Genomic DNA, 26,221 nt, shown 5'->3' with positions numbered 1-26,221 from the left:
GATGGCGGTATGGTGATGGACCTGGGGAACGCGCGCAGGACATAGTTCTACCGGCTCCGGATCTCCAAGAAATCCAGGAGGAGATTGGCCGGCTGAAGAACAACAAAGCCCCTGGGGTTGACCAACTACCATTTATTTATTTATCATCAGACTAAGGCCGGAGTGGCCTGTGCTGCACATAAAAGACTTCTCCATTCAGCTCGGTTCAAGGCTGCACTTCGCCAACCACGCAGTCTGCGGAGGGTCCGCAAGTCGTCCTCCACCTGATCGATCCACCTTGCCCGCTGTGCACCTCGCCTTCTTGTTCCCGTCGGATCGTTGTCGAGAACCATTTTCACCGGATTACTGTCCGACATTCTGGCTACGTGCCCGGCCCACCGCAGTCTTCCGATTTTTGCGGTGTGAACGATGGATGGTTCTCCCAACAGCTGATGCAACTCGTGGTTCATTCGCCTCCTCCACGTACCGTCCGCCATCTGCACCCCACCATAGATGGTACGCAACACTTTCCTTTCGAAAACTCCCAGTGCGCGTTGGTCCTCCACGAGCATCGTCCAGGTCTCGTGTCCGTAGAGAACTACCGGTCTTATAAGCGTTTTGTAGATAGTCAGTTTGGTACGGCGGCGAACTCTATTCGATCGGAGCGTCTTGCGGAGTCCAAAGTACGTACGATTTCCAGCCACTATGCGTCTCCGAATTTCTCTGCTGGTATCGTTATCGGCGGTCACCAGTGAGCCCAAGTACACGAATTCTTCAACCACCTCGATTTCGTCACCACCGATAGAAACTCGTGGTGGGTGGCTCACATTGACCTCTCTTGAGCCTCTTCCTATCATGTACTTCGTCTTCGACGTGTTGATGACTAGTCAATCCGTTTTTGACCAACTACCAGGAGAGCTATTTAAACAAGGTGGTGAGGCACTGGCTAGAGCGCTGCACTGGGTCAAGATTTGGGAGGAAGAAGTTTTGCCGCAGGAGTGGATGGAAGGTGTCGTGTGTCCCTTCTACAAAAGGGCGATAAGCTGGATTGCAGCAACTACCGCGCAATCACATTGCTGAACGCCGCCTACAAGGTACTCTCCCAAATTTTATGCCGTCGACTAGCACCAATTGCAAGGGAGTTCGTGGGGCAGTACCAGGCGGGTTTTATGGGCGAACGCTCCACCACGGACCAGGTGTTCGCCATTCGCCAAGTACTGCAGAAGTGCCGCGAATACAACGTGCCCACACATCATCTATTCATCGACTTCAAAGCCGCATATGATACAATCGATCGAGACCAGCTATGGCAACTTATGCACGAAACGGATTTCCGGATAAACTGACACGGTTGATCAAAGCGACGATGGATCGGGTGATGTGCGTAGTTCGAGTTTCAGGGGCATTCTCGAGTCCCTTCGAAACCCGCAGAGGGTTACGGCAAGGTGATGGTCTTTCGTGTCTGCTATTCAACATCGCTTTGGAAGGGGTAATACGAAGAGCAAGGATTAACACGAGTGGTACAATTTTCAATAAGTCCGTCCAGCTATTTGGCTTCGCTGACGACATAGATATTATGGCACGAAACTTTGAGAAGATGGAGGAAGCCTACATCAGACTGAAGAGGGAAGCCAAGCGGATCGGACTAGTCATCAACACGTCGAAGACGAAGTACATGATAGGAAGAGGTTCAAGGGAAGACAATGTGAGCCACCCACCGCGAGTTGGCATCGGTGGTGACGAAATCGAGGTGGTAGAAGAATTTGTGTACTTGGGCTCACTGGTGACTGCCGAAAATGATACCAGCAGAGAAATTCGGAGACGTATACTGCCATTATACGCATAACTGTCCCATGTACATAGGAAATCCCAGCAAACATGGGACAAATATGCGTATGACGGCAGTATAGTGGCTGGAAATCGTACATACTTTGGACTCCGCAAGACGCTCCGATCGAATAGAGTTCGCCGCCGTACCAAACTGACAATCTACAAAACGCTCATTAGACCGGTAGTCCTCTGCGGACACGAGACCTGGACGATGCTCGTGGAGGACCAACGCGCACTCGGAGTTTTCGAAAGGAAAGTGCTGCGTACCATCTATGGTGGGGTGCAGATGGCGGACGGTACGTGGAGGAGGCGAATGAACCACGAGTTGCATCAGCTGTTGGGAGAACCATCCATCGTTCACACCGCGAAAATCGGACGACTGCGGTGGGCCGGGCACGTAGCCAGAATGTCGGACAATAACCCGGTGAAAATGGTTCTCGACAACGATCCGACGGGTACAAGAAGGCGAGGTGCGCAGCGGGCAAGGTGGATCGATCAGGTGGAAGATGACTTGCGGACCCTCCGTAGACTTCGTGGCTGGCGACGGGTAGCCATGGACCGAGCCGAATGGAGAAGACTCTTATATACCGCACAGGCCACTTCGGCCTTAGTCTGAATAAATAAATAAATAACTAGTGAAAAATAACTTCGACACTCATATTTTATATGGATCTGAATCAAATGCAGTTGATATCGTTGGTTTCGTTGTTTAGAAGTAGTATACAGTTGATTTACCAAATGTGTAATTTACTTTCTGAAAATTATCTCCCCCATGGAAAAGAGCAATGGTTATAACTATGCGAAATTTTCCGTTTACAGTGCAAACAATATATTCATTTAACAATAGATTAACAGGTTTTGTCTTGTGTTTTGTTATTTTTAAACTTTGCATCAGATTGACAGATTTTCAGATAAATAAAGTTCTTAAGAAATAAATTGGCCATTTCGATCTTTTAAAAATTTATAACACAAAAGTTCCCTTTAAAGTTCTAATTTATGTAATAATTTGTGTTCTAAACAGAGAAACATTCATTCGAAAAGTGAACAAAGATTTGCTTATCCTTTCTATCAAACACATTTGGTAAGAAAGTAAGCGAATGGAAAGCCAGACAACAACCAATTTAACAGTAAACCGGATGTTGTCTTGTTTTTATATCTGCTAACCTTGAAATCCCTTTCTTTTTGCAAAAACAAAAGTCTGACAAGCAATAAACCTCCATCCATGATCTGAAATAGGGGTAATGACGGCTTTGGCAGGTTTTGTTCTATTATTGGCAGGGGGGTTTTTTATGACTGATTTTGCTCAAATTTGGCCCAAACATTCTTTGCATATCGAAGAATATTGTGGCCAAATTTCATAAAATTCGGTCGACAAAAACCCCCCTGCCAATAATAGAACAAAACCTGCCAAAGCCGTCTGTTCCCCTACTACGATTCAGAAATTACATGAACATTATATCTACATTCATCAAACTAGTTTCGTTCGACAGTATAGAGCAGAATAGGTCCCACTTGCCCCGTTTGAAGGGGTAAGTGGGTCCTACAGGTAAATTTATTTATATCACTACCAATATTTTTTGTAACTGAATAAATGGCTTACTTCAACAACGTCTACACTTCAACAACGGAAGCATATAATGATGTATCCGTGGTTAATGTCTTGAAATACCCTGTTTTCTAAGTATGCGTTAACAATTTTGCTGAACTAGCGTTTTTTTTAGGTCCCACTTGCCCCGGGGTACCTTAGTATATCCTCAGTTATGGAGTTGAGAGATATTCGATGCGATTTGCGATCAATTAAATTTGCTAAACGAAAGTTTGAGCAGAAAAATCGGTAATTGTTCGTTGGCGCTTGGTGTGATTTGGCTGAACCCCGACCAATTGAGAACAGTGGTAAAGTGAAGTGCTTGAAACATAATCTTTTGGTGTCTTACAGATAGCTACTCTACTTATTTCGGTCAGTGCATCTGACACTTTCGCGATTCTCTCCATTTGCCGGAGTAGAGATAGAGACAAAAAAAAGATAATTTAAATTTATGATTATAATCTTGCACACGACTAACGTTCGCCATTCGCGTTGGACTTCCAGCGCGTAGGCGCTTTTTTGTACGGGCTGGAATTGTGTGGCGACCAGCGGAGTCGAATTGGAGTCCCGTCCATTTTGCGACCAAAATTGAGCTTGTGTGTCCCGCTAAGGCCCGCCTTCCGAAATAGTCAAACGGAGGGGAGTAAAGTCCGTTAGTTAGTCGAGCGAAACTCACCCGAAAGTCGCTTAAAACTATCGATAAGACCACCATTACGTTACAACCCCCTTGGTGGTCAGGTGTCGAGAGCACGGTTCCCGTACGTCGCAAATTATCGTACGTTGAACCGAACCCGAACCGAGAATTAGTAGCTTTTTTTTAGCTCTCGCCCGGTGAATCGGAAAGGTACGTGAAGCCGGGTCGTAAGGGAAAGTGGGCTGCTAGTTCGAGGGAACGGTTATTTCGGACCCTCTCGACGGTTTCAAATCGGAAGCCTTCCGTCCAGCCGCCACTTCCTCCACACCTTTAGCTCGGCCATTTTGCCACAAGCTCACGCCGCCATCGTGTGGAGCATCGAACGCTCACTGGCAAGCCGCCGGTACCACGACGCCATCGCGACAACTGCGTCGCCAGCACGGTCAGAAAAATCTTCGTCTTCGGCACACCGCCGGAAGAACCTTCGTCTTCGGCACACCGCCGTAAAACCCCTTCGTCTTCTGAGCTCCGCCGAAAATAACATTGTCATCGGCACCCCGCCGAAGCCCAAAGTCACCGGAAAATCCTGCGCAGGTACGTAGAAACTTGTATAATCATGGCCATGCAATAGTTTCCCCCTAGCTAGTACAGAAAATCCGTCCAATCCGAATGAAGTGGTAGACTAATAAATTTGTTGAATTTGAAGCTCTAGAGTCAATTGATTTTGTTTCGGCAGTTCCGTGGGAACCTGCTGTTCTCTTTTACGTTTCCGTTATTCCGATGGTAGATTGTACCTCAAACTTCTATTCCTCTATTGGTTTTGCGTTTATTGTTGAGCGAGCTTAAGTGATTACGAGGGTAACCAGGGTAAAGGATTTTAGGGTGGTTTTCCAGGTTTCAGCGGGTGATTTTGAACATTAAGCCAGCAACCGTTTGAGGATTTTCCCTGAGGAATCGTCTCAAAAATAGTCGGGCAAGTCAACAGACTGGTGGTCTCTCGTACGCGAGAGTGGCGCTAAAGCCACCAAAGTTATTAAATTTCCTCAGACGATTTGCGCACGGTTACAATTGATCTGAGTTTTTGTTTTAGTGCCGCCTAGCTATTAGAATAAACAAATAATTCCTTTTCTTTAGATTTAGATAAGCTTCATTCTTTCTTCTTTACTTTTAGCCGAGTTTTCAAGGATGCCCACCGAATCACAAAATTGAAATATCTAAAAATGTCAAATTTACGAAATTAAAAAAAATCAATATAGATCATCTAGGGCGAAAGTCAAGGACCAAAGACAAAAGGGTACCCACAATCGAAACTCCCCTATTTATGCCGATCAAAACATTTGATACTAAAATAAGATCGATCAAGATTTAAAATCTGCTCGTAAAGATTAAATTATTACCATGAAATCACATTACTTAGGGAAATGTACTATTTTCGCATTAGATCCGATTAGATAGCTCAGTTCAGTCTTAACTAGATATGTCATAAATTCTTGAGCAAACCCAAAACAGTTTGTTTTATAGTATAGTGAAAAAATAGCATCGTTGGTTTGAATCTGTGTCGGGAATTGGTCCACGGCCGCCAATACCTATCATAACCCTATGCATTAATTAAGATCCTATCCCTGCGCCGATCTACATTCGCTTACATCCAATATCTGTACGTCCCACTCTGATCTCGAATCATTTGTCTGGCCTCTTGCGTGCCGCTTTATTGTGGGAATTGAAATATCTTTTTCCGCGACCACTTTTATAATCGATTACAACGTGTTGAAGGTACCTTCGCCGCTTCCAGATTAGACTGGTTCAAATTTATTGTTTTGCATATTTTTGTTTATATTGTCAATTTGTGTTTAATATTTTATTTTAATAAAGCAAATATTAGATATCAATAGTATTGCTGAAGTAAGAAGAATTATTCCAACAGAAGTCAATTGCGCCTTGGCGACGCTTTTTTACGTAGTTTATGCTTCAGAGCAGTCGAAAATTTTACAATCCAATACCACAGACAAAACTATCGTTTTCTAGTAGGTACCTCGAGATTAGGAACACGAACGGGTCTAGTGCAACAATATCGAGGTAAGCGCGTGCCGTTCGGAGAACGGGAGAGGTTAAAATTATACGATGCATAATTGATAATTTCAGATATTGTATAAACCGTAACAAATTGGTTTGCCATTTATCTGAATTGTTTATATCAAGTTTGTACCTACCGCCGAGACGTAGTGTTCAGTGCTGACTTAGCGTTGTCTTCTTCGTAACCACACTGAAGTTTCGACCTCTTAGAACCCTGGGTATCAAGAAATCGTGTTACATCATGCTTTATTAAATAATAATGTCAAAAAGAAAAACTTCATGTGGATACACTATCATATAATGGTTAGACTCTCAATTGCATATATCTCATAAGTAATTTTAAACTGGGTCTATAATTAATACATTATTAAGATTTTATCACACTTTAATATAGCATTTTATCTTTTTAATCATCTTTCGAAATGACAGTGTTTCGCGTGAATTCTTCGCCAAGGGGTTCATTCACTGATGTGGGCTTATATCTTGTACATATGGATATGCGCTCGATGGAGCACAACTTGCTCAACACAGGAAGCAGGGAGCCTGAGACTAACCAATCAGCCGAACCGCGCCCACCAATGTTTATATTAAAACGAGTCTTGCTGTGTGTGCTAGTACTTTTTATTTCATTTTCCCCATCTGTAGACGAATATTATAGAATGCACAGGGTAGTCATGACAAATTGATAGTTTTCGAGGTATGTCGACAACTATGCCACAAATCGGTCATGTTGGAAACCAAGTGCTTATTTAATTATTTGTTTAATAATATAAATTAATAATAATAATGCAAAATTTCCATAAACAATTAAGAATTTTCCACAAAACAAAAACAAATATAAACAAGAGTTCTTCATAAAAAAATTAAAATGTTCCATAGAAAAAATACAAAATTTCCATAAATAAATCAATATTGGCAATAAACAATTACAAAACTTCCACAAAATAAATGTTTTTTTTTCCACAAAAAAATAAAAAAGTTTTCACAAGAAAATCAATAAAGAGCAATAAAAAATATGAAAATTTCCACTAGTGCTGAGGTTGGCCATGTGTGTTGAGTCAGTGCATTAGGCATTCCGGATTACGGAGAACGACGGAGGTTCTTCGTAGCTTTGTAGGGAATGCACCTGTCTAGCGTACTGGTTTCGTGGGATCAAACCCACCGAAGGAAGTGGTTACCCTCCAATACATTTGCCGAACTAAATCTATCACATGTTGTGCATATGCATAAATCGAGTTTCAGACATAGTAATTAATAACCGTTCCGGGTGGCTCAATACCCGAAGTATAGGCAATTAACTTTAAATGCTCTGATTCCTTTTCAAAATCAGCAAACAGTTCAAAGAGATTATATCAGTAAATAAAGAACAACATAATTTTGAAATTGGCATAAATCTGCTTCTATGAGTCGATTTCCAATAATAGTGTATCGCTCGAACAATGACACCCTGTAGAGGCAAAGTTTCCTTCAAGAGCTAGCGCGTGTCCGAGCAAATGTAATTGATATCGAGTATGATGTGGGTATGTCGCTCAATTTGCCCGGTAGCTGTTACTAGCATTGGGATGTGTTCAATCTTATCAGGTGCTTGTTGCCCTGTAGAACTAGTTAATAGTTGTAGCCTTACGGATGTTTGATTGTCGATATGAATTATATTGAACTTTCATTGGGTTTGCTGACAAATCGCTATAGCACGTAATAATTGAGCGAATTTTCATATTTACATTAGAAAACATATTAAAATTATTATTTAAGATACTGAAAAATATGTATGTACTATGGATGTAATATTTTACTATCAATGTCAAACACACAATTGATCTTAGGTGTTGATCATTAGTAATCTGTATATCATCATCTACTGAGACAGAGTCTGCATATTTCTCAATCTTTCATCTTCCTGTAGATTTAAAGTAATGGTTCGTGATTTATAAGTATTATTGCTCAAATGTAAACATATAAGGCACAACGATGCTAATGAAGTTTTGATTGATTTTCGTCGTTTTTTATAATCAGTTAGGTTGTTCAATTTTGGAAATGTCATAAATTTTCATCACACTGTTAATTATGGGCCCCGTTCAATAAATCATAAGACTTCCATATATTATACCGTATCGGATTCGTGTCATTGTTGGTTGGTACTACCCTTTGAAGCGAGTGAGCCGAACCAGCTCGCACCAAATGTGGTGGTGGTGGTCTGCATCAATGCTGAAAAATGCCAGCTTTTTTGTGTAGCCATCTGTCAGTGACAATGTTGGCTTCGACAAATTATGCTGTACGGCCGTGCGATAAACAGACATTTTTCATGCTTTGATTCGTTTCCGTGATCGGCACCCATGCTCGTGGGCATAGTTCAAACTCCATTGCATTGGAAGTGACTGCCCACCAGAGCTCGTTTTATGGCTTCATTTGCAATTTTGCGCCAAGATGTTTATCTATGCTCGAAACAGACAGTCCCCCGTAATCATAGACCATGCATGTATTAATTATTTTAGCATAATATCAACTCGAACCTGCAAAGCTTGTGTATAATAATTGGAGCGTTTTTAAAGGATTATTTTGTAATAACAACCGGACTCGTCGGTTATCGGTAAAATCGGATAAGTTATTAGTTGACTATAGAGAGTAAAAATTTGCTCTAGTAACTTCGGTGATAAAGCTCTTCCATTTTAATTGTAAACTTTATTTGAGAACTACAAACTTACTTTGCAAATTTAAAGTTTTTTGTAATTTGGCCAATTTTTTGCAAATTTAGAAAATAAAAACAACATGGAATTATAATTTCAGGGGAAATGGTTCCTGGTAATTTAAGGGGTTGGTGTCAGACAATATTAAACTAAGCAATAATCACGCGATAATACGGTAGAGACCACAGCAACGAAAAGGGACTACGTAGCTCGGTATGTGGAACTGCATACCTCTCAACTTCATCGCGGATTCGGATTCGTATCGTTGCAGTTCTAAAGAGGTGTGTTGGAAGGAATTGATGGTTCTAACGTTTAGAGGTAAGCATACCATCTACCAGAGTAACACACTTGAGGTAGGGACTGTTTTCTTAGTCATGGGCTTCATGGCCGTGTGGTTAGCGACGTCAATCGTCTAGACCAGCGATTCGCAACATGGGGTACATCTACCCCTGGGGGTACCCTAGGGGGTACCTCGGACAAAAATACGTAATGGCGGGCATATTACAATTTCAATCAATTGTGATAATTGTATATTTTCTATTTCAAAAATTTATATTTTACATAAAATGTAATGCGATCAATAAAGTCCAATAGGGCAAGGCCAAAGGTGCTGGTTGAAAGAGATGGCGCCACAACATTTGTAGTAAAATGAATTTTCTTGTATGGACAAATCACCCGTCTTCACTAACTACGCACCACAGCGATATGTGACCTAGGTAGGAAAACTATAAATCTAGGAACTTTTTTCAAATAGGCGTAACTGTGTTTGACCTTAAAATTTGAAATGGCTAATACACTCTCAATTCAGCATATTTCGTTCAGCTAACGGTACTACCAGATAGATCGGAATCTATTCTTCCTGTTAGGCACATAAGTTCACCAAAACAGTTTAATTAATGAGCACAGTTGCCGTTCCAAAAATCAAGCTCAGAATCATGTACGCCCATTTGAAAAAAGTTCCTAGAAATATTTTTCTGATTTTTTATACCCTTATTGCATTTTGCAACTTTAAACAATAAATGAGATCTGGTTACAGCTTCATACTAAACTCAAGCGGTTTACTACAATTTTTTTTATGACTGCTCTCCACCTAGAGTGTACAAAAGTAACATTCATAACTTACGCCATTCAACAACAGTTGTCACTGCTGTATATGCAAAATAACATTGATATAAAAATGCAGCATCGCCACCAGAGCTGTAAATATTCGATTATTTTTTATGAAGCCCATCGGGCTTCTTTGTCACTTCACTTCTAAACATATTCATATTCGGCTCTGCACTTTCAATTTTCAGAATGAATATGGGTCAGTAAGTATTTATTTGAATATCACAAATTATTAAATAATGGTAAAACTGAACACATGTTTGATGATTTAAATAAATACACGCATAGATCTAATCCCGATGTTCAATTGAAGGGCATTTTCAGCGCCAAATGTCAATATCAACAAGGCCAATTTTGTTTTTTTTTCGCGCGCAGTTACCATACTCAGTGGTAATCAATTGAATGAATTTATGAAGAAGTAAACTGAGTAAGTCATTCTATGTTTTGAATAATCAAAACACGAATGTCAAAAGTCGAAGTGAATGTGCTTCATGAAAGTGAATATTTTATGCTCTGATCGCCACCTTTCGATTGATAGTGTCAATATCGCAATTTATACCAGCAGGTGTACTAGTGCTGTTGAAATGATTTGAAAGGTCCTCAAGCGGAATTTTAGCTAGAATGCCACTGGTCTCGTCCTATTGAATCCTGCTTTCCACAACCAACACAATGTATGAAGGGCTGCGGAACAAAGATCAAACGAACAAAACGTCGAATGAACAAAATTTTTTTTTTCACTAAAACTCGGTTGCTTCGTTGCAAGAGGATTAGAAGCATCCTTTTACACCTCTCGGAAGCCTTCTTCCAAGCAGTTCGAAGGCTTCCTTTCAAGAGGCACGTGGTTCAGAAGCCTCCTTTCAAGAGGTTCGGAAGCCTCCTTTCAAGAGCTTCGGAAGCCTCTTTTCAAGAGGTTCGGAAACCTCCTTTCAAGAGGCTCGGAAGCCTCCTTTCAAGAGGTTCGGAAGGCTCCTTTCAAGAGGCTCGGAAGCCTCCTCTCAAGAGGCTCGGAAGCCTCCTCTCAAGAGGCTCGGAAGCCTCCTTTCAAGAGGCTCCAGGAAGCCTCCTTTCAAGAGGCTCAGGCCTCCTTTCAAGAGGCTCAGAAGCCTCCTTTCAAGAGGCTCAGGCCTCCTTTCAAGAGGCTCAGAGCCTCCCCTTTCAAGAGGCCTCAGGCCTCCTTTCAAGAGGCTCAGGCCTCCTTCAAGAGGCTCCAAAGCCTCCTTTCAAGAGGCTCCAGAAGCCTCCTTTCAAGAGGCCTCAAAGCCTCCCTTTCAAGAGGCCTCAGAAGCCTCCTTTCAAGAGGCTCTGGAAGCCTCCTCTCAAGAGGCCTGGAAGCCTCCTCTCAAGAGGCCTCAGAAGCCTCCTCTCAAGAGGCTCCAGAGAAGCCTCCCTCTCAAGCAGCTCCTGAGCAAGGCCTCCTCTCAAGAGGCCTCGAAAGCCTCCTCTCAAGAGGCCTCAAGCCTCCTCCTCAAGAGGCCTCAAGCCTCCCTCTCAAGAGGCCTCAGCCTCCTCTCAAGAGGCCTGAAAGCCCCTCCTCAAGAGGCCTCAGCCTCCTCTCCAAGAGGCCTCAGCCTCCTCTCAAGAGGCTCAAGCCTCCTCTCAAGAGGCCTGAAAGCCTCCTCTCAAGAGGCCTTGAAAGCCTCCTCTTAAGCGGCTCAAGCCTCCTCCTCAAGAGGGCCCAGCCTCCTCTCAAGAGGCCTGGAAAGCCCTCCTCAAGAGGCCTGGAAGCCTCCTCTCAAGAGGCCAAGCCTCCTCCTCAAGAGGCCTCAGCCCTCCCTCTCAAGAGGCCTGAAGCCTCCTCTCAAGAGGCCCTGAAAGCCTCCTCCTCAAGAGGCTCAAGCCTCCCTCTCAAGCTCAGGCCTCCTCCTCAAGAGGCCTGGAAGCCTCCTCAAGAGGCTCGAAGCCTCCTCTCAAGAGGCTCCAGAAGCCTCCTCTCAAGAGGCTCCTGGAAGCCTCCTCTCCAAGAGGCTCAGGCCTGCCTCCTCTCAAGAGGCCTCAGGCCTCCTCTCAAGAGGCTCAGGAAGCCTCCTCCAAGAGGCTCAAGCCTCCCTCTCAAGAGGCTCAGAAGCCTCCTCCTCAAGAGGCCTGGAAGCCTCCTCTCAAGAGGCCCAGAAGCCTCCTCCTCAAGAGGCCTCCAGGCCTCCTCTCAAGAGGCTCAGGCCTCCTCCTCAAGAGGCCTCGGAAGCCTCCTCCTCAAGAGGCTCAGAAGCTCCTCTCTCCAAGAGGCTCCAGAAGCCTCCTCCTCAAGAGGCTCGGAAGCCTCCTCTCCAAGAGGCCTCAGGCCTCCTCCTCAAGAGGCTCAGGAAGCCTCCTCTCAAGAGGCTCCAGAAGCCTCCTCTCAGAGGCCTCAGGCCTCCTCCCAAGAGGCTCAGGCCTGGCCCCTCCTCCAAGAGGCTCAGGCCTCCTCTCAGGCCTCCTCTCAGAGGCCTGGAAGCCTCCTCTCAAGAGGCTCAGGCCTCCTCCTCAAGAGGCCTGGAAGCCTCCTCCTCAAGAGGCTCAGGCCTCCTCTCAAGAGGCTCAGGGAAGCCTCCTCTCAAGAGGCTCAGAAGCCTCCTCAAGAGGCCCGGAAGCCTCCTCTCAAGAGGCTCAGAAGCCTCCTCTCAAGAGAGGCCTGGAAGCCTCCTCTCAAGAGGCTCAGGCCTCCTCTCCAAGAGGCCTCAGGCCTCCTCTCAAGAGGCTCAGGCCTCCTCAAGAGGCCTGGAAGCTCCTCTCAAGAGGCCTCAGGCCTCCTCTCAAGAGGCTCAGGAAGCCTCCTCCTCAAGAGGCTCCGGAAGCCTCCTCCTCAAGAGGCTCCAGGCCTCCTCCTCAAGAGGCTCAGAGCCTCCTCTCAAGAGGCCTGGAAGCCTCCCTCAAGAGGCTCAGGAAGCCTCCTCTCCAAGAGGCTCCAGCCTCCTCTCCAAGAGGCCCAGGCCTCCTCTCCAAGAGGCCTCAGGCCTCCTCTCAAGAGGCTCCGGAAGCCCTCCTCTCAAGAGGCCTCAAGCCTCCTCTCAAGAGGCTCAGAAGCCTCCTCCAAGAGGCTCCGAAGCCTCCTCCTCAAGAGGCCTCAGGCCTCCTCTCCAAGAGGCCTCAGAAGCCTCCAAGAGGCTCAGGAAGCCTCCTCTCAAGAGGCCTGGAAGCCTCCTCTCAAGAGGCCTCAAGCCTCCTCTCAAGAGGCCTCCAGCCTCCTCTCCAAGAGGCCTCGGAAGCCTCCTCTCAAGAGGAGGCCTCCTCCTCTCAAGAGGCCTGGAAGCCTCCTCCTCAAGAGGCTCTGAAGCCTCCTCCTCAAGAGGCCTGGAAGCCTCCTCCAAGAGGGCCTCGGAAGCCTCCTCTCAAGAGGCTCCAGGCCTCCTCTCAAGAGGCTCGGAAGCCTCCTCTCAAGAGGCTCGGAAGCCTTCTCTCAAGAGGCTCGGAAGCCTCCTCTCAAGAGGCTCGGAAGCCTCCTCTCAAGAGGCTCGGAAGCCTCCTCTCCTCTCGGAAGCCTGCTTTCAATAAGCTCAAAAGCCTTCTTTTATAGAGGCTCAAACCCTAGCAGCACACATATCTCACATAGGTTACTGCAACTCATATGTGACCAGTTTTGGTGACAATCAAGTTGCTGCAACCATTTTCGTCTGACTTGTGCTGCTCGGGAAAGCCTCTTTTTCTAGAGACTCAAAAACCTCCTTTCAAGATGCTCGGAAGCCTTCTTTCAAGAGGCTCGGAAGCCTTTTTCCAAGAGGATCGGAAGGCTCCTTTCGAGAGACTCGGAAGCCTCTTTTCAAGAGGCTCGAAAGCCTCATTTCAAGTGGTTAGGTTGCCTTCTTTCAAGAGGCTCGTAAGCCTGTTTTCAAGAGGCTTGGAAGTCTACTTTCAAGTGGTTCGGAAGCCTTCTTTCAAAAGGCGCGGCAGCCTCCTTTCAAGAGGCTCGGAAGCCTCGCTTCAAGAAGCTCAGAATTCTTCTTCCAATAGGCTTGGAAGTATACTATCAAGAGGCTCAGAAGCGTCATTTTAAGTGGCTCGAAACCCGCCTTCAAGAGGCTCGGAAGCCTCTCTACAAGCGGCTCAGAAGCCTCTGATAAAAAGGCGCGGAAGCCTACTCTAAAAAGACTCAAAAGCTTAAAGGAGCTTCCTTTCAAAAGGGCTCTGAATTATGTTTTCAAGAGGATTGGAAGCCTTGGAAACTTTCTCGACATCCTGGGCATAGTGTATCCATTGTACTTGCCTTGCCACACAAGATACATACTCATGCAATGACGGGCATAGAAAAGCTTTTATTTAATAACTGAGGAAATGCTAATAGAATACTAAGTTGAAAAAGTCCGTCAAGTTCCAGTTGGAATGTAGAGCCATTTAAGACGAAGTCCTGTAAGAGGTCCAATGATTTTCCCATGGAATCTACAAATAATTTCAAGTGCAAAGTTTTCCAAGAATTGTTTAAATTTTTTTCTGCTCGACACAGAAGAATCTTGTTGCAGGATATTTTTACGCCGAAATTCAGACTATTACTTCAATGAAGTTCAATAGATTTTTTAGGAGAAATTTAGACAAGTTAATGTTTCACCCAAAAAAATCGGAAAAACTTCAAATCAAAGAAATTACCACAATAAAACATTACGACGTTATTCACGTTAGGTATGTCACAAAATCGAGCTTGTTTTGGCGCTGAAAACGTCTTCCTCTTCTTTGTTGGTATTACATCCCCCTACTTGGACATTGTCGCCTCGCAGCTATGCTGGGAACGTCGCTGGCACTAAATTGAAGTTCGGGAGACGATTTTCACACTTCCGAACGCTTTGCCGGCAATGTGTTGGTGTCAAACTCAAATTTTGTTCTGACAGTTATTATGTCTGAAGGAAGTTCGGAAGTAAAATGTCGGAATCTGTTTGCATCCATTTTGCACTTACAGGTGGCGTATTGATAGCTATTAAAAATCTACTACTACTTCTACTACTACTACTTCTACTACTACTACTTCTACTACTACTACTTCTACTACTACTACTTCTACTACTACTACTTCTACTACTACTACTACTACTACTACTACTTCTACTACTACTACTTCTACTACTACTACTTCTACTACGACCCTCCTTGGGAGTCTGCGTAGTTTATGGACATCCCCCAAGAGATTATACAACTCGATACAATCGACCACGACCTAGGCGACGCATAAAGGATCAAGATTGAACGATTGGAGCATAGAACTGCGAATCGCTAAGTTTCGTAGGTTACGACTGGATAGTCAAGTATACATATGATAAATTACATCCCCGCAACTTCCACGACAAAATTTGATGGCAGTTAGTTTACCCTGGAGATAATTAATAAGCAAAATTCACATTTTAACCACGGTTCACAAAAAAAATAGAGAAAATGGGGTGAACATTTCACGGAAGCTAACAACAATTTATCCCCCACTGACCTGTTTGAATTTCGAAACACAATCGCCGAAAATGAAATTGTGTGGACTAATTTGAGTAAACCTATTTCATTAAATATTGCATTCGATCAATTTCATTACTATAATGTTACTGAATTTTCATAGTGATTTGTGTGTTCGCCAAATACGAGAAATGCTGTGTCACCTTTTGATGGGTTAGATTATTTCATTTATTTACTTTTGGAATGTCTTCAGCCGAATGGTGACCGAAAATTCAGCTATTGATTACTTGTAAAATAAATTACTTATACGGTAAGCTAAATTATACTCACACCTGATGGTTATCCCAAAATGCGATGTGTAGCATTTACTAATTGCGACAGAAAGTATTAACATTTTTAGGCTTTCTTTTTCCGTCAGTAAATGCATCGGCGGTCGAACGTTTGTGGAACCAAACGAGGAATTTAAGATGTCATCAGTTGCAACGCTGTCATATGGCCATAAAATTCCAAAAGCCCATAGGAAGAAACCGCTCATACAGCGGTAAATTATGAAATTAACAGTAACAAACTCATATCTTGTTCATCTCCGCCCGATATGGCTAGAACAGCATAAACTGCAATATTGCCGTATGCCTTACCACATGTGCATGTTTTGCCTCGTTTTGTCCGGCCTGATGCTAGTATAGTGCGCGTGCAATGAAGTCAGGTTTCGATTGTGGCAGGCGCAGGTTTCTCATGTAGAGTTTCAACGGTAAGGAACCTAGGGGCTAAGTTTTTTTTTTAAATTAAGCGGTGTATAGTAACCAAGGGCCCTATACGCCTATAACTGGCGAACAAAGCTCGTGTACTCTGCATCGAAGCTTAGAACCAGTGTTATGGCGCAATTGTTAATGCGAACATTTTAATATTCGGTTAGTTACTGCAAATAAATTCTTTTTCGAGTCTCTTTAATCAAGCAGGTATCTCAAGCATACCACATCGTTATATTGCTGCATGATTGAGTGTTTAATTTTGATAAAACATCGAAAACAAAAGTGTGCATAAAAATTGCCTCGCCATAACAAAAAGGTGGTAGAGAATTAACACTGTTGTTTACATTTTAGAACCAGCACATGTCGTGGTAGGGATTCAGTGCTCCGCCTTCTCCCCCTGATAGTAACATAACATCTAATTGTGTACGGTAAATAAGTTTAGGTCAGCTGTTACTTTACAGTTTTCGATAGGAATACGATAACGATATATATTCCCGACAGGGATGACACTAAAAGGTAATTTTTATTTGGTTTTTTCTTTGTGGCTAGAGTTTCCATCCCGGGTCATCCCGGGTCGCATATACTTTCATTCGACGATTGTCCAACAACTTCTCCAGAACCTCCGTCTATATCTACCGTTTAGACTCATATTCGGAACATGCCTCATATTCCGAACACTCGTATTCAAATGGCCATTTCAACAATATTCGCGTAGTTCTTTTCACAATATCTTAAATTCGTTTGTAATCTTTGTCCTTTGTTCGGAAAACAGAAAAAAAATTAGTATAAGGGCGCAAAAATGCCAGTGTTCGGAATATGTGACATGTGCGGGATTTGAATCAAAACGGTACAAGTGGCTCAACACCGACGTTTGTATACACCTCTCGATGCTCTGCGACTAGCTCCTGAATGTGTTGGTCCGAAGCTCCAGCTGGACTTCTGTTGAACTGCTTCTAATCGTTGTGGTTCAAAGCTCCTCTTGGTCTCCTGCTGACCGCCTGCAACCGAACGCTCCAACCTTCCAATAAATTGCGTACGACGCTACTCACGGCTTATGCACCCTATCCATAAACCTACGGCGAACATAACAAGTTATAGGGAAAATATGAATTTAAAGGGGGTACCAACGTTGAAACTCTTTAACTTTGTGTACTTCAGAGATAGAAATTTGGTGTCTTCGGCAAAGAGTCTTGTAATTGTAATTTCTACAATGGCTCCATTCTACAAAATAAAATATTTTTGCTCGGCGTTCACTTTTTAAAGTCATTTTTTCTTACGCATAAAATAAAATGCTTTAAAAATAAAGAAACACTTGTTACGGTTCATTTTATCTTTCTTGTAAGTGACAAATGTTTGAATGGATTTGTGTTTGTTCCATTCCTAAATGTTCTGTGTTTGGGCCTGAAGATAGGCAATTAAAAATCTAAATAGAGGAATTCCCAGACACAGACTTTATATTGCTGTTGCCACATGGCACAAATTATTTCAGGTGCCCAAATAGGATAAGAATCCTACACAAAGGCTCAGCTATGAATACAGCAAACTAATTGCTGTAGACTAAAAGCGCGATGCGCAATAAAAATATATCTGCGGGATTTGGCTGATGGACCAAAATCTCATATGAAACCTCGTCATTTCCCGTAGTGGGCCCCACCTAGCCGTCTCTCTCAGGGCTCCAGGAGAGAACGTGCATTATTTTAATTTGTTAATTGTTACATGTTGATAGTTAATCTTTATGTTGTTATAATATAATTGTAACGTAGGGCCTGTTACACACTCCAGAAGACATCAAAAGGCTTCAATCAAAGGTTTCGCCGATAATACTGATCTGCTGTAATGATTACGGCAGTGATGTCCCATTTTTTTCAAATCCATCCCACTGTGTGGCGGTCCTAGCTGGGAAACTAGCAGCATCAATATCGGCGCACCGCGATAGTGATCACTGCAGAACAATATAATATTTCTATCTAATCTAAACTGCACACCTCAAGTCCAAAAATCGTCGGCGGCGGCGTTTGTCAAAATTTTGGTCAGCGGCGGCGGCGTTTTCGGCGTCATGCCGAAAGCTATTTTAGCCGGCGGCGGCGTGAATCGGCGTGGCAATTTTTTTATATCGTTGGTTAAAAAAAAGTTCTGCATTTTTTGGAATATTTTCAAGACATTAAAGCTTCGAACGCAATGGAAAAGAACGGCGACGGTAACTGCAGGATTTGACAGAAGCTTTAATTGTCATAAGACGAGTTTGGACAATCCCATTGAATTCCACCACTTAATTGTATCTTGACAGATACGTATTTCGACATCAACAGTAAGGCCGTCTTCAGTGTCTCGTACTTGACTCGACTCAAGAAGAATTTCCAATTTTAATTATAATTTCCACGTAAATTTTTTGAATTTCACCGAAAACTGTTTGGGATATTTACGGAAAATTATTCGGAATTTAAGAGAATTTATTTGGATTTGGACGGGAAATTCTTTTTAATGATAACTAGTCGACCCGGCAGACGCTGTCCTGCATAGTAGGCGAAAATGCGCGTTCCGAACTGCCCATGCAAAGTTCGCATAGGTATCACAATTTTAGTTATTCACGGTTTGCTCAACTTTACTCGTAATTTTCGCATTAGGAAATATCATATAAACCTGTCGGAAACTATAACGAATGTTTCTGCCGAAGAAATGAAAAAAATCCATCCAGCCGTTTTCGGGTTATGCGGATACGAACACAGACCATTTCATTTTTATATATAAGATGATGATGATGATGATGATACTACCATGATACTACCATCTATTGTAGCAAGGCACTGCCGATAGCACTGGCCATATCTGACAAACGATTTGATCATGATTATACTATTGTTTGTATTTCATCAAAATGCTGTATGAAGGGCCAAAAATGGGTGGGTGGTTCCATAAGCAGAGACACTTATGCGAATCCACGGGATGAATAGAGAATCTCCTTCCAGAAGAAAGTTCGTACATAGAATAATATAATCTAGCCCTCGTTTCCCAGATTGACCCAATAGATGGGGAGAAGAGCCCGCCCTTTATCCACGATTTGGATTTGGACGGGAAATTCTTTTTAATATTCATAAAAAAATCTTCGAAAATTCTATGGGAAATTATTTAAAAAGAGAAGGCTCGTTTGGTCGAAAATCAATTGAAAGTCATCTAGCCGTATTGCATTTGGCTGGAATTAACGCTTGGGTGAGAAACGGTTTGGCCAAAAATTGCATTTGGCCAAAGTAACATACGGCCGAACTGATAATTTGGCCGAAAGGCTGTTTGCTCTAACATATCGTTTGCAGAATCATCAGAACGAATATGCCGTTTGGCCGAAATGGTCGATTGAAAGAAAGGGCCATTTGGCAAAAAATGTCAAGGCTTCTGCTAAACGACCTTTTCGGCCAAAGAACCATTTCGGCAAATGGTATTTTCGGTCAAATGTCTATTTTGGTCAAACGACTTTTTCAGACAGTTCGACCATTTGTTTTTTTTTATCTATTGTGTTTATTTGACAGGCTGAGGCGTGTATAACACTTAACGGAGCCGAGACTTTATGATATTTACAATCGATATAATCTTATTATCAACAGTTAGTAAGGGAAAAGGGCATAGACCAAGATACTCGTGGCGACTCAAGGTTCAGAAGATGCGTAATTTCAGGACTGGACTGAAGGTTGGGATTTGGGTTTAAGGTATTACAGCTGCTCATCCGGGTATTTTACGTAATTAACGGTATGGCGTAGCGTCGGAGCTCGGTTGTGGTTCGTCAGGGAGCATCTTCCGAGATGGCCATAGAAGCCTTCGTATTACACAGAACAATAAGACAGAAACAACAAAACAAAAACGAGAAAGAAAAAAAAAAAATAGGAGAATTAGACTTTTATGTCAGACGAGCAAAAGAAAGGCACAGATGGCCTGCATATAAACCATACATCGCGATCCCCCAAAACACCTCTTACTTCCTGTAGGGTTGTTTACCTCGTTACCTCCGGGCCAAAGGGTGTCCAATAATTGCTCTCTGGAGGCGTCGTTTTTCAAGCAATACCAAACTACGTGATCGATATCATCGTAACCGGCTCCACACCTACATAGGTTGCTACTATCGACCAGGTTTATTCTATAGAGGTGTGCGTTTAGTGAAAAGTGATTGGACATAAGTCTCGACATCGTGCGAATGAAGCCTCGACAAGTCTCACCTCTGAAACCAGGCTCGACCAGAAACTTTAGGAACTATGGAAAACAGCCACCGTCAAGAAGTTCATTTGTGTGACCAAATCATTTGCCAATTTTGAAGAGTACTCTAACGGACTAATAATAATGGGAAAAACTCGTTGTTCGAGATTTGTCTATCATAAACTTCATATCTTCCTGTGCGCCCACCTTTGCTATGAGTCCGCCTTCTCATTGCCATAGATTAGGCAATGGGAATGGGACCCATACAAAGGTAATCTTCAATGATCTTTCGACCAAAATCACGCATCTGCTCTCTTACGAAGTTGTAAGAAAGTAAGATGCGTGCTTAACTAGGTTTCATCGACCAGGAGTGCCTCGATAGGAATACGATATGACTATCCGAGAAGATGAAATAATGGTCTACAGGCTGATCGGAAATTATCCCCAAAGCGAAATTAAGTGCTGCCTGCTCAGCAACATAAACCGAACACGGTTCTTGGGAAGATTTCGGAAGGTGGTTGAACTTACGTTGAAAAACACAACGAAAGCCAGTGGATCCGTTAATGCGAGAACCATCAGTGAAATATCTGTTATGATTGTAATACAATTCCCAAGCAATTCCCCCAGAATGCAATTTCCCCAGAATGTAATTTCCTCGAATGTAACAATTCCCAAATGCAATTTCCCAAAATGTAACATTTCCCCAGATGGAAACAATTCCGAAAATATAGTACCTCTAACAAATCAGTATGCTTCGTTCAGTTGCATGTTGCTAATTCCCATGATAACATTTCCCAATGCTTCTCTCTTCTTTTGAGTGCGCACAAAGCGGTTGGAGGATTTCTGATCCAGAGGTTGCAGTTCGATTCTCGGTTTGGCTTAGGACGCTTCCGGGTGAGAAGCATTTCGGCTTTTTGAGCAAGTGTGTTCATTGCACTTGCCACACAAGACATTCATGCAACTGGCAGAGCACGGGAGAGGTTTCAATAACTGTGGAAATGCTAGTGGAACACTAAGTTGAAAAACAAGGCGAAGTGAAGAGATATTGCTTTTAAATGTATTAGTGTCCTTGTATAGATGAATTCATCTGCCCGGTTTAAAGCAAAGGAAGTGACAATGTCTACCTCAAACGAACACATTTGCCCGGTATAAGGCAAAGAGGCTAGATAGTCCCTTCTTTAAATGCTCGTTTGTGTGAAACAAAGTAAATCAATGAGACTGTGCCTTCTTTACATGATCCCGTCTACCGATGTGATGCTAATGGAGGAGATAATTCTTCTTTATATAAACTCGAGAGAGAACGTCTGTCCATAATAAGACAAGAAGAGTAATTTGTTCACTATAAGAGGCGCGCTTCCAGATATGGAGCAATTATAGTCTAAAAAAGCCTAATGCTATTCTGAGAAAATGGATTCGGCAAAATGTTTTCCGATAAAATATTATACATTCAATACATATATATTTTTCCTTTATTCTAGCCAAATTGGCATCAAAATAAGAAAGCACATTAATCTATTATCATTCTCAATTCATTCATATTTGCATTATTTCGAGCTAACACCTACTTCTGAAGAAGGACCACATCCAGCATTGCCTTACCTCGGAAATGTTTTCTTTTTAAGAATGGATTACATCCATATTATCTTATTTCGGCAGATACGTGTTATTAAAGATAGAATAATAACAATAATATCTGGAAACACTCCCTAAAAGCGACGCATTTACCATTGCATTAGTCGAGCAAATCATTATTTTTAAAGAAGGAATCACATTCACCATTGCCTTAGTCTAGGCAAACGCAATATTTGTTTTTAGAAGGATTCACATCAACCATTGCCTCTACTTAAGAAGGTATTTACAGGACAGAAGCTTGATTTCGAAGATAAAAAATATTTACCAAAACGTTTTCAGAATGGCGTTTGCATTTTGCTTTTTAAAAACACAGCCGTTGTTCGACTTTATAGATCAAAAAGCACCTTCGAAATCATTCTACCCGAATTATTTATAATTTAAAACACATCTTGGAGGATCAATAAGTATAATACTACCAAAGGATATTAAGCTGATAAGCGTAATGATTACGGTGTACTTTGTAGATTGGACACTAGTGATACTCATATTTTCTTTTGAAATCCTTATTCAAATTTACATCAGAAATCAAGGAAGGTGTGATCCTTGATTTCAATCTAGGATAAAAATCACGAAAGCGAGGATTACTACTCCTGGCCAGCCCATCTTCACCAAAGGATATTGCGCTGGTAATGTCCAATAATACAAACTTGAGACGTATCTTTAAACGCTGCTTTTTTTGGATACATACAGTACATTGCGAATATGTTTCAGAATTGTTCCATTCGAATTGTTACATTCGGAAATTGCATTCGAAATTGTTACATTCGAATCATTCGGGGAAATTGCATTCGGGATGGTTTCAGGCAATTGTCGTACAATCACAGATTTGTATTATTAACACAATATCTGTATAAAAAGCAAATGTTATATGCCAGATTTTTATACAATAATTGTAAGATTTGTTTTTTGGGTGTAGTGATACTAATGTTTTTCTTTGAAATTAATTCAAATTGCTATCAGAAATCAAGGAATTGCTCATTGATTTCAATCTAGGATAAAATCACGAAAGCGAGGATTATTACTCCTAGCGCCATCTTCACAAGGATTTTGCCTGTAATGTCCAATAAGACACACTTGAACGTATCTTTAAATGCCTTTTTTTTCGGACACGTCGATTGCGAAGATAGCGATTCCAAGCAACAGCATCAAAATTTAAGAAAATTTTTAATTCATGATTTTCTATTGAGTTGAAACTTTGCACAGTTTTTCAATTTCATCTAAATCGTCATTTTCGATATCAAATCTTCATATTGAGTCATATCTTTTCAAAAGGGTGTATGTGAAAATGGTTCAAAATATTTAAAAGCTGCACAGCAAAACGGAATTTCGATTGTTATGATTTTTCAGCAAAATTGAACTAATGGGATTCTTAAGAAAATGTACAGATAAAAAAATTTTTTTTGCCTTTAAAAATATCATTTTGTCACAAACTCAATATCTCAAAACCCTATCTTTTTCAAGTAATTTTTTAGGAAAACGGTCCATTATATTAGCTATCTACCATAAAATTTGGTGATGGTAAACCAATAAACAAAAAGTTATGAAATTTCAAACATTTCACTTTTCACATATAGTAAACAAAAAAAAATTTCCGTTTATTTTTTTTCAAGAATCCAGTTTGATGCTGATTTTTTGTTAAGGCCTTGCTGAGTTAAACAAGTTGTTTGTATGATATTCCATATTTATGTATTCATCGATATTATGTATATTATATGTATAAATATTATATGATAAATAAATAAAAATGAATTAATATTATCCTAATATTAAATTAAATGTGCGATTACAATATGTTGTTATAGAAACTCTAAGAGTTTTGGGTTTGAATTTTGGTATGGTTATGATATCATGAAAACAGTTTATTAATACTTATTTTTATTTATTTTTATTAAATTTTTAAAATATCGAACACTTTTAATTATTATCAGCACAGTTTGAGTATAGTTTTGCTTTAATTTTATTTTCCACAATGGAATGAAACAGTGAAATTTTGGGTTCCTTGGATCGTTTTCGCGTTATTAAATTGCTCTGAGCTCTGAAGCCTTTATTTCGTACTCTTCGGTAGTAGTAAAACAAATGATAATTTGTTAAATCTTTTCTTTCTACATGTTGCCCAATCAAAAGTTCTTTCGCAGTTTTAATTGATGCTCACGTTCTTTGGCTAAACTTGCTCTTGTGGCCATGCGCTTTATTTTTCCTCAATAGCATCAAAGGACCTTTGCCATGTGATGTGCAAAAATGCCATTCTGCATCAATTCCGTACATTGATTTAAATTGACATAGGCTCGAAAAATTCTTACGATTTTTGTACTGCGACGCTGCTCATCAGACATGAAATATATCTTTTGACTTTATGCTTATCAACGCGTAAAAGTTAATCATTTTTCAATGAACAAGTTTACGGATACTGAATCGTGTCTTAAATCTTGGAAATTATAATAAACTTAAGTGTTCAATGTCGTACTTCCATTAAAATAAATAACGAATGGATGAATTGTAGCTTGTTGTACGTTAGTGGAGGACTGCACTTCATCTTCAATACAAAGCTGTAATTTTCAGAAAATCACAAATGACTAAAAATTCACCATTTTGTAATGTATTTTTCGTATTTTTTAAAAAGCTGGATTGTTCTGTTTTAATGAAATCGTGAGGGATTAAACTTTCTAATTTCAAAAATATGACACAAACTCATCTACAGGTTTTACAATAGTTTCTATATCACCTATCCGTGGTCACCCATTGTCAAATGATAACTAGTCAATATATTTTTCTTCAAACTCAGCGAAAAAGTATTTTCCAATGATGAAGAATCTGGACAATCCGAACAAGATCGTAGATAGCAATTTGAGTGTTTATACACAAAAGACTACCAGTTAACATTTTAATATTCTTTGTTAAATCCTTTCCTTTTTATAATTACCTCATCGTAGTCTTATTTCCACATCATCATCCTAATTTGAAGAGGTTTTGTACAGCTTCGTTTATTTCACGGTATTTTTCTCCGGGTAATAAGTAGTCCATCTTACTCCATTTAATCGGATCACTTTTATCCCAGCTATCTCGTTAAAGCGTTCGATGTTGACCTTTTGGATACACTCATCTTCCGATTGATTTGTTGAAACAGATTTCGCTGATGGTACGGTGGCAGGCTCTCAGCATAATACTTCTGTAATTCCTCGTGTTGTCAGTATCATCTGGCTTCCTCAGTTGCTGTCGTTTTCGAACTTCCTGCTCTGCTCAACCGATGATATACAGATTGCTCTTTAGTCAACGTTTGAGGCAGGACGTGCAAATGCGTAAATTTGTATTCAATGGACATTCTAGCATCAACCAGACATCGGTCTTTCTGAGATTTCTAACTCTGGAACACTTTTTTCCATCAAACGGCCTACAACAGTTGAGAGCTACTCATGTTGTTCGTACAATAAAACAAAATCACTTTTAAGTTTTTACTGACTAGTTTGTGTCATTTGCTTGACTGAAGAAAAATTACTAAGATCTTTAACAACCTTAGTAGTAGAATTTTTTGCTTTTTCGTAGCATTGTCATGGTATGTACCTATCATGCATTTGTTGTTGTTGAAGATACCGTTTCCTCCCGATCATAAAGTCTATTCTCTAAGAGGTATATTTTTTGCAGGTAAACTATAGACAGCGTGTATATAAATCTTTGATTTTGCAGCTTTTGTCTTAAAATAACATTTCTGATATGTTTCTATCAACGTTATTATCAACAGTTTCAACACTATTAAAAGAATTTTCGCCAGTCACGTGCAATGAAAATTATGCACTATCAATACTTTTGATCACAACACTGGATCGTGTCTAAGTTTCTTATAGATGCTATGAATAATTAAATCAAAATATCATGAAACAACTTGTTTAAATCACGTCCCTTAACAATAAAATCTGCATCAAACTGCAATTCTCGAAATAACTTACACAGAAAAAAAATTTTTTTACTAAATGTGAAAATTGTGAAATGTTTGAAATGTCATAACTTTTTGTTTATTAGTTTACCATCACCAAATTTTTATGGATAGGCTAATATAATGGACCGTTTTCCTAAAAAATTACGTTCGAAAAAAGATAGGGTTTGAGATATTTGAGTTTTTTGACAAAATGATATTTTAAATGCAAAAAATTTTTTTTACTGTGCACATTTTCTTAAGAATCACCATTTAGTTGTCTAACTTTGCTGAAAAATCATAACAATCAGACATTCCGTTTTTGCTGTGAGCTTTTAAATATTTTGAACCATTTTCACATACACCCTTTTGAAAAGTTAGTCGTGACTCAATATAGAAGATTTGATATCGAAAATGATGACGATTTAGATGAAATTGAAAAACTGTGCAGAGTTTCAAATATTTTCGAAATGGTCGCTCAGGATCGACACATGCCCCCGTGGAATCCCTCAGATGTGT

General features: G+C 41.0%; 1 protein-coding gene across 8 annotated transcripts in view; it reads right to left on the bottom strand.

Annotated features, from left to right (window-relative positions):
* Positions 1–26,221, bottom strand: part of LOC134220942 (bcl-2-related ovarian killer protein) — a 147,430-nt gene that overhangs the window by 7,770 nt on the left and 113,439 nt on the right. Inside the window, exon 1 of one of the 8 annotated variants that reach the window (XM_062700099.1) lies at positions 6,239–6,294. The exons of the other annotated variants lie outside the window; for them this stretch is intronic. The gene's annotated coding sequence lies outside the window, so the exon portion shown is untranslated. Of the gene's footprint in view, positions 1–6,238; positions 6,295–26,221 lie in introns of those variants that run through there. 8 annotated transcript variants of the gene reach the window in all.

This window comes from Armigeres subalbatus, chromosome 3 (assembly GCF_024139115.2).
Source record: "Armigeres subalbatus isolate Guangzhou_Male chromosome 3, GZ_Asu_2, whole genome shotgun sequence".
Lineage (NCBI taxonomy): Eukaryota > Metazoa > Arthropoda > Insecta > Diptera > Culicidae > Armigeres > Armigeres subalbatus.
The sequence above is the reverse complement of the archived record's forward strand: the minus strand, read 5'-3'. Positions and strand labels throughout refer to the sequence as shown.